This window comes from Amblyomma mixtum, chromosome 4 (assembly GCF_055824585.1).
Source record: "Amblyomma mixtum isolate Tamu chromosome 4, ASM5582458v1, whole genome shotgun sequence".
Lineage (NCBI taxonomy): Eukaryota > Metazoa > Arthropoda > Arachnida > Ixodida > Ixodidae > Amblyomma > Amblyomma mixtum.
The window spans coordinates 79,006,604-79,012,603 of NC_143015.1; the positions used below are offsets into that span (position 1 = coordinate 79,006,604).

General features: G+C 45.8%; 1 pseudogene; it reads left to right on the forward strand.

Annotated features, from left to right (window-relative positions):
- The window catches only part of LOC149347146 (uncharacterized), a 38,817-nt pseudogene extending 35,413 nt beyond the window's left edge, over positions 1–3,404 (forward strand).
- Positions 3,405–6,000: the final 2,596 nt, after the last annotated feature.

The following is a 6,000-nucleotide window of genomic DNA, read 5'->3' on the forward strand; positions in this document are numbered from 1 at the left end:
TTATTTTGCCCGCACCATAAATTTCATAACATGGTAATGATCACAAAACCCAGTGGCAGAACTCGCAGTGCACTCCATTCAACCGCAAAAGACCAGCTGGATGCGAAACCTTGTTGACAACAAATGCACCGCTGCAACGGAGCAGCTGCACAAGCTTCAGACTGTCTGCCGTTTTCATTGTGCTTCCTAGTGTGGCGCTGCATCTCTTTAGATGGCTTATATTTGCCTGTTACGTCGCGGCAACAGGGCATCATTCAGTGCCTGGTGTCTCCTACTTCCTGCTCACGTATGTTTCCAGCGAGCAAAGGTCCTTAGGAACGTGTGCTCTGCTAGCTGACTCTTTCATGAAGACTGGACGATACATAGCACAGCGCTTTTAAGCGAACAACTTAAATCTTCGACGCTCTCCAGGGCAAACGATGTAAGCGTCGGTGTGCAGATTATCGCAACCGAAAAGTGGCCTGACTTTTCAGTCTCGCTTGCTGCGAAGCAGTGATAGCAGTGCCTTAAACTGTCCTTCCTCCCCCCTTTTCTTGTTGCGCTAAGACCAAACCTACTTCCAGCTGTTTATTTGGCCTTCTTCTACCATCTCTTTTCTGGCCGTCCTGGTCAGCTGAGTTTGTAGAGTGACTGCCCCAGGTAGCCGGTGCTCGCAGGTTCTAACCCTGCCCACGCCGGGATGAACCCCAAGCCGGGGTGAAAGCTGTGTAGCTTCCCTTTGTTTCAGTTCGGCTACGCGGTGGTGAAATCTGATGAGTAATTGCTCCCTTGTTACGAGTATAAGATAACATAACGAAGGTAATTCTGCATTGGTTATTGAGCCAATTGGGATAGCCCTTTCTAATCGTGAAATTTGGCTCCTGCTTTTTCTTGAACTCTCAGCATGAAACGGAGGTTTCTCTTTCCCGCCAGGAAACGTTCACCGAGAATGGACTCCTTTTCTTAGGGGAAGAGTAATGCTTACTAGGCAGTTCCCCCTGTTTCCTTTTTTTAGGAGTAAATTACCAAGCTTCGGTACGTAAAACTCAGTAACTAAGCACAAATATTTACGGCGTGGTCGCGGTAGCGTGTAGAAGTGCAGTTGTAAACAGAGCGCGCTGTAGACGTTGGAATGACTTACCCATGATTGATTACAAACATCGGCGTCGTTTTCAGGGAAGCTCAAGTTCTAGACCAAAAACAAGTTTCATTTTAGGAGCAGTTGCCCATCACAAGGAGCACGCGTCACTGGTGAGAATAAGCACCGCTCCAGTACATTTTGTCTCTACATATGGACGATGTCTACATATAGACATATGGATCCCAAATACATCCAGTAGCACCATGACCGATGTTAACCTGGACTGAAGAACAAGTTATCTTGCCAAGTTTCCCTGAAATCACAGGAATCAAACTTCTTTACGCGTTTCAAGCTCCATTATCTTTGATTACAGGGTAAAGAAGGCGTTGACAAGGTCTTGGAGATCCTAAGAACTGAGCTCAATCAGACCATGATAATGATTGGTGAGTGGGCTCTCTTCGTTAGTGCTTCCGGTCATGCTGTGCTCTTTTTGTGTAGTCCCCGTTCTTGCCTTGACATCATACTGTTATCTTGAAGTCTAGCTATCTATCACTTTCTGTTCTGCAGCCACTCTGTACACTTTCCCTCTTACCTCACGACTGATGTCAGCGCGTTATTTTTTAACGTTCTAAGCCTTGCGCAACGTGGCGGCAGCCACAGAATCTTGAAATACTTCTCCCAAATTTTTTATGATATTGGCTTCCCGACTTTCAGTCGAGTGGCGTGGAAAAAAACATCTTGCATTTACCTCCAACATTTTCGGAAAAAAAATTTGAACATTGAAAAAATGTAATGCACTCTTATAGAAATCTTGAGGGTAATGGTCCATTGTTCTGATATGTAACAAAATCTTTATTTTAACGTGTTCCATCGATCGCATCCACCACTTAAGACTGCTAGAGAAAACAAATTTAAGAACCATTTTGGCAATAACAAAAACGCTAATAGCAAAAAACATTCAAGACTGCCGTTGGGTGCTCGGTGGATATTTGGTTGTCATACCGAAATAATAAATTCTATGAGAAAGTTTCATTGCATACTAACAAACGTACATAAACTGTTTCCCGATCAAAATGTCCTGAATTGCCGCGTATCAATACATGCATTTCTCGAAGTGAACATGCGTCTTTAGGTGTGAGCCAAACATCAACATGGGTGGAGGGAGCCATAGTAGCAATTTTTGTGCAGAACAAAAATGTGGCGAGTTATGATCCGTGTTCTACAAAAAAAGTTTGTCCTCTCTCTGCTGCTGTGTCTACGTCTAGTGCAGTAAACCTCGACATTTTCGATATCGGGACGATTGCAGAAATGATGGCTACAAACTAAACCTTATGTTCTAGCGGGTGTCACTCTGTAATTACGACTATTGTCCCCATAAGCTTTCCTGCACAACAAAAAGCGCAACATGTTTATCACCTGTAGGTCACTGCTCACATATGATACCTGTCTGCTTAAAAGGGTCATGACGTGGTCGACAACAAATGCTGCTTTTACGTTAAGCCAGGTCTTTATTATGCGTACTTAAAAAATAAATAGAGTTCTGCGTGCGCATTTGAGTTAGAAATTGCAGTTTGAAGTTAATGGCTCAAAGCCCCTGCCCCTGGCTGCGACGGTCATGTTCAAGCAACATGAGTGACGTCATAACCCGACAGCGCCCTCGGCGGGTGAAAAACTAACCAGCGCATGGTCGGTGCGGAGCAGAGTACGCACCTACTTGAGTCCGGCCGTGGCACATTGTCGTGAAGGGAGCCAGACCGGTCAGAAGTCGTATATGCAAACAAGGCAAAGGACTTTGTTGCCATTGTCGATCTGGTGTGGGGTATGGGCTCCTCAGCACCATAGCGACCCCCTATTGCCTCTCCAACTTCACCTCCTCACACCCCTATAGCCTGAACTACGAAAAATCCACTCCGTAAAGCTCACTACGCGCAGTTCAGTGTTTAGATGCGAGCAAGCACGAGAGCGTCACATTACGTCGTAATGACTTGCGAGCACTGTCAAAGTATCGTAACTTTTAAAAATTCAATAACAAATTACTCGCTGCAGCAAATGAGCTCATGTTTCGTCCAGTTGTTCCGAAATGTATAGCGAACAGCAAGGAATAAAGAACTCTAGTCTGAAAAATAGTGTCATGCTGTTATGAACATTCCTTTAAAATTTCTTACGCTTCCTCAGTTTGTATGTAAGTGGCTGTGATCGCATTCAGTACTGCGGCATATTCGTTCCTTGAGCGTTCAGTTTCCTTCTAGGTTGCTCCGATTCCAACGAATTGTGCACCGACTTCATCGTACGAGAGGGAGACTATTCTGAGCCGCTACCCAGCACGTGCAAGAGGCCTTCCTAAATACACCAACTTGAGTAAAAAGTTGCACTTTAATGCCAAAAGTGGAAGCAGCAACAATGAAAACGTTGTCATAGGATGTAAAACCTCACAAAAGACGCTTTCTTTTACGGCGATGGGTAAAGCCCTAGCAATATCTTGCAATGTTTGGGGGCTTATCCCAAGTGAAAGGGAGAAAAATTAAACAAATAAATATCTGCGACTAGGAATGGAACACTCGGCGGAACAGATCAGAATGGAACAGAATGGAACAGATTAGCTTCGCTGGCCAATGCCCGAGTTCACCACGCTATCGCCGGAGCCGAACACGCCTGTTGTAAACTGCAACACACTCTCGCTCTGTGCATTGCGCATTGTCTTCTACACCAACTAATACTGCTATGAAACTAATATTCCCGCTCTCAGCTATGTGGCGGGGGTGGCAGAGAGATGTACGCTGCATGGATTGGCGACGACAACGTTGTGATAGAAGCACGGTACACGGCACACGAGCAATAAGCGCTGGCGTGCACAATATTGCTCCAGAAAGGCAGCACTCGAGCATAGGCCGCCGGCGTACATTTGGTAGACTGGCATTGACGGTGAAAAAATTTAAGACGCGCATAACTGGCTCCCAGGGTCAGTGTGCATCTCAATGCGCTTTGATACGCGGCGGTGGTGTCGACCAGTAAAAAATTCTGCTTTTGCACAATATTTCGTGTTTAGCAGTGCTAAACCGTCGGATTTTTTTTCTTTCTTTTCAGTCGTTCATTTTTCTTCCGTGCCCATAAAACGCCTTATAAGCTGCCGTGGTCTTCATTTACAGCGTTTATCGACACTGATATATGGTATCCTTTCGCACTGTGTAGCTAATGCGTCTCACGGGCAATTCTTTTTTCTTCGCCTCAGACAAGTAAACTGTGCACGAAGCTACTTACTACCACAGTTCATTCTTTTTGAAGCACCTCTCGTAACTGTGCAAAAAAGAAAACGAAAAAGTCTGGCACAGAGCATTATTAAAGCATCAGTCCCTACTTCCGCAGATAACTTACTCCACATCAATCAAAACTCACACGAGATGATTTCGATTCACATGGCAGAGTATTAGTTAGCATTAGTATTACACCCGGATAGAGCGGCCGCATTCATTGATGTGCTACCGAGAGAGCGGGTGGCGGGATGCAGTCCATCAATCGCCATGCGACACATCAGGGCCCCATCGCCACTATCCCCTATCCAACATAGCAACTACACTGTAACATACATGGAGGAAAAAAAAACTGAGGAGGGAGCGTGACGTCACGCGGCTAGCGTTCGCAAGCCGAGTGTTGATGAAGCCGTTTTCTCCCTCAGTTTTTCCCTCTCCCAGTCAGTCCTTGATGTTTTGATTTTGGTATGTTTTAGTGCGCGCGTATGCGCGATCCGCGGCGCGGGCGTCTACAGCAAGGAGGTTGATCTACAGTCAGTTTTCTGCGCTAATCCGCGCATGCGCGCGCGCAGCGGGGCTAGATATTACCGCACGCTATCACGTGGTGTGATCACGGGGTGACAAACTTATTTTTTTTTACTGTATCTTTACTTGTTAAGACTAGGCTTTAAGGTTGTCACCGTGCGCTCCCTCCTCAATTTTTTTCCTCCATGGTGACATGGTCCGCGGGTTCACTCTCGCCACCTGTCTCCACCCACCTCTCTGTAATTTCCCTCTTCCATTCCCTTCCCTCCCTCCTCTTCCCTAAAAATGGAGAGGGAAGACAGTCGCTAATGTAACTTCGGTATTGAAGCACATATTCACGTTTTGTGTTAGCTTTTTTCGAAATGACTACATAGTCCCTGCATCTCCATACGCGGAAGGAACGAACTTGCCTCACGCCGGTCTGAAGAAAATAATGTATACTTTTCCGTCAGTAGTGGTTAGCTTGGTGCTACAAACGTCTCAAAATGCCGCTGCGCCGCTAAGTCTAAAGTTAACGGTATATTATAAGCTTTAGTTTCAACCGAGCCCGTTCAAAGCTCTTTCTCACAACGGCTCGAATTAGTGCCAAGAACATAGTGAGTGCCACGGCCTGACTGAAAGCAGCAGAGCGCGATTCAGTCCGGCCGTGTGAGTGCATAACTGATTTAATTTTCCAGCTCACAGATGGTGGTAGTGTACTACGCTTAAATCACGTTTTAGTTGCTTGGCAGCAGTTGGAAAAGCCCTACCTAAAATGTTATCTGAACAGTTATTCCAATGAGCTGCTCACTAAGCTGTTCATTTTACGAGAACACTTCAATGACCTATTTCAATAACTATTTCATTAAAAGAAAGAGAATTCAACTTCAGCGCCATCTAGAGGCAAGCGCAGACACATGACAAGTTTCCTGAACTACGTCTAGATGGCAGTACATGCTCGCGCCCTCTTCTTCTGGTAGAGCCGATAATCCACACGCGGGGCGATCAAGCCAACGTAACATCCTTCGCCCGTGTAGCGTCGGTGCAGGGTTGCCAGGTTTGGCTACTTTGCGCCAAATTGGCTACTTTTAGGACCGCTTGGCGACAAAAATTTGAACTTGGCTACTTGGCTACTTTTTGGCTACTTTTGAAATCGAAGTTAGGGCTGTAATGGTAGGGTCCCTAGAA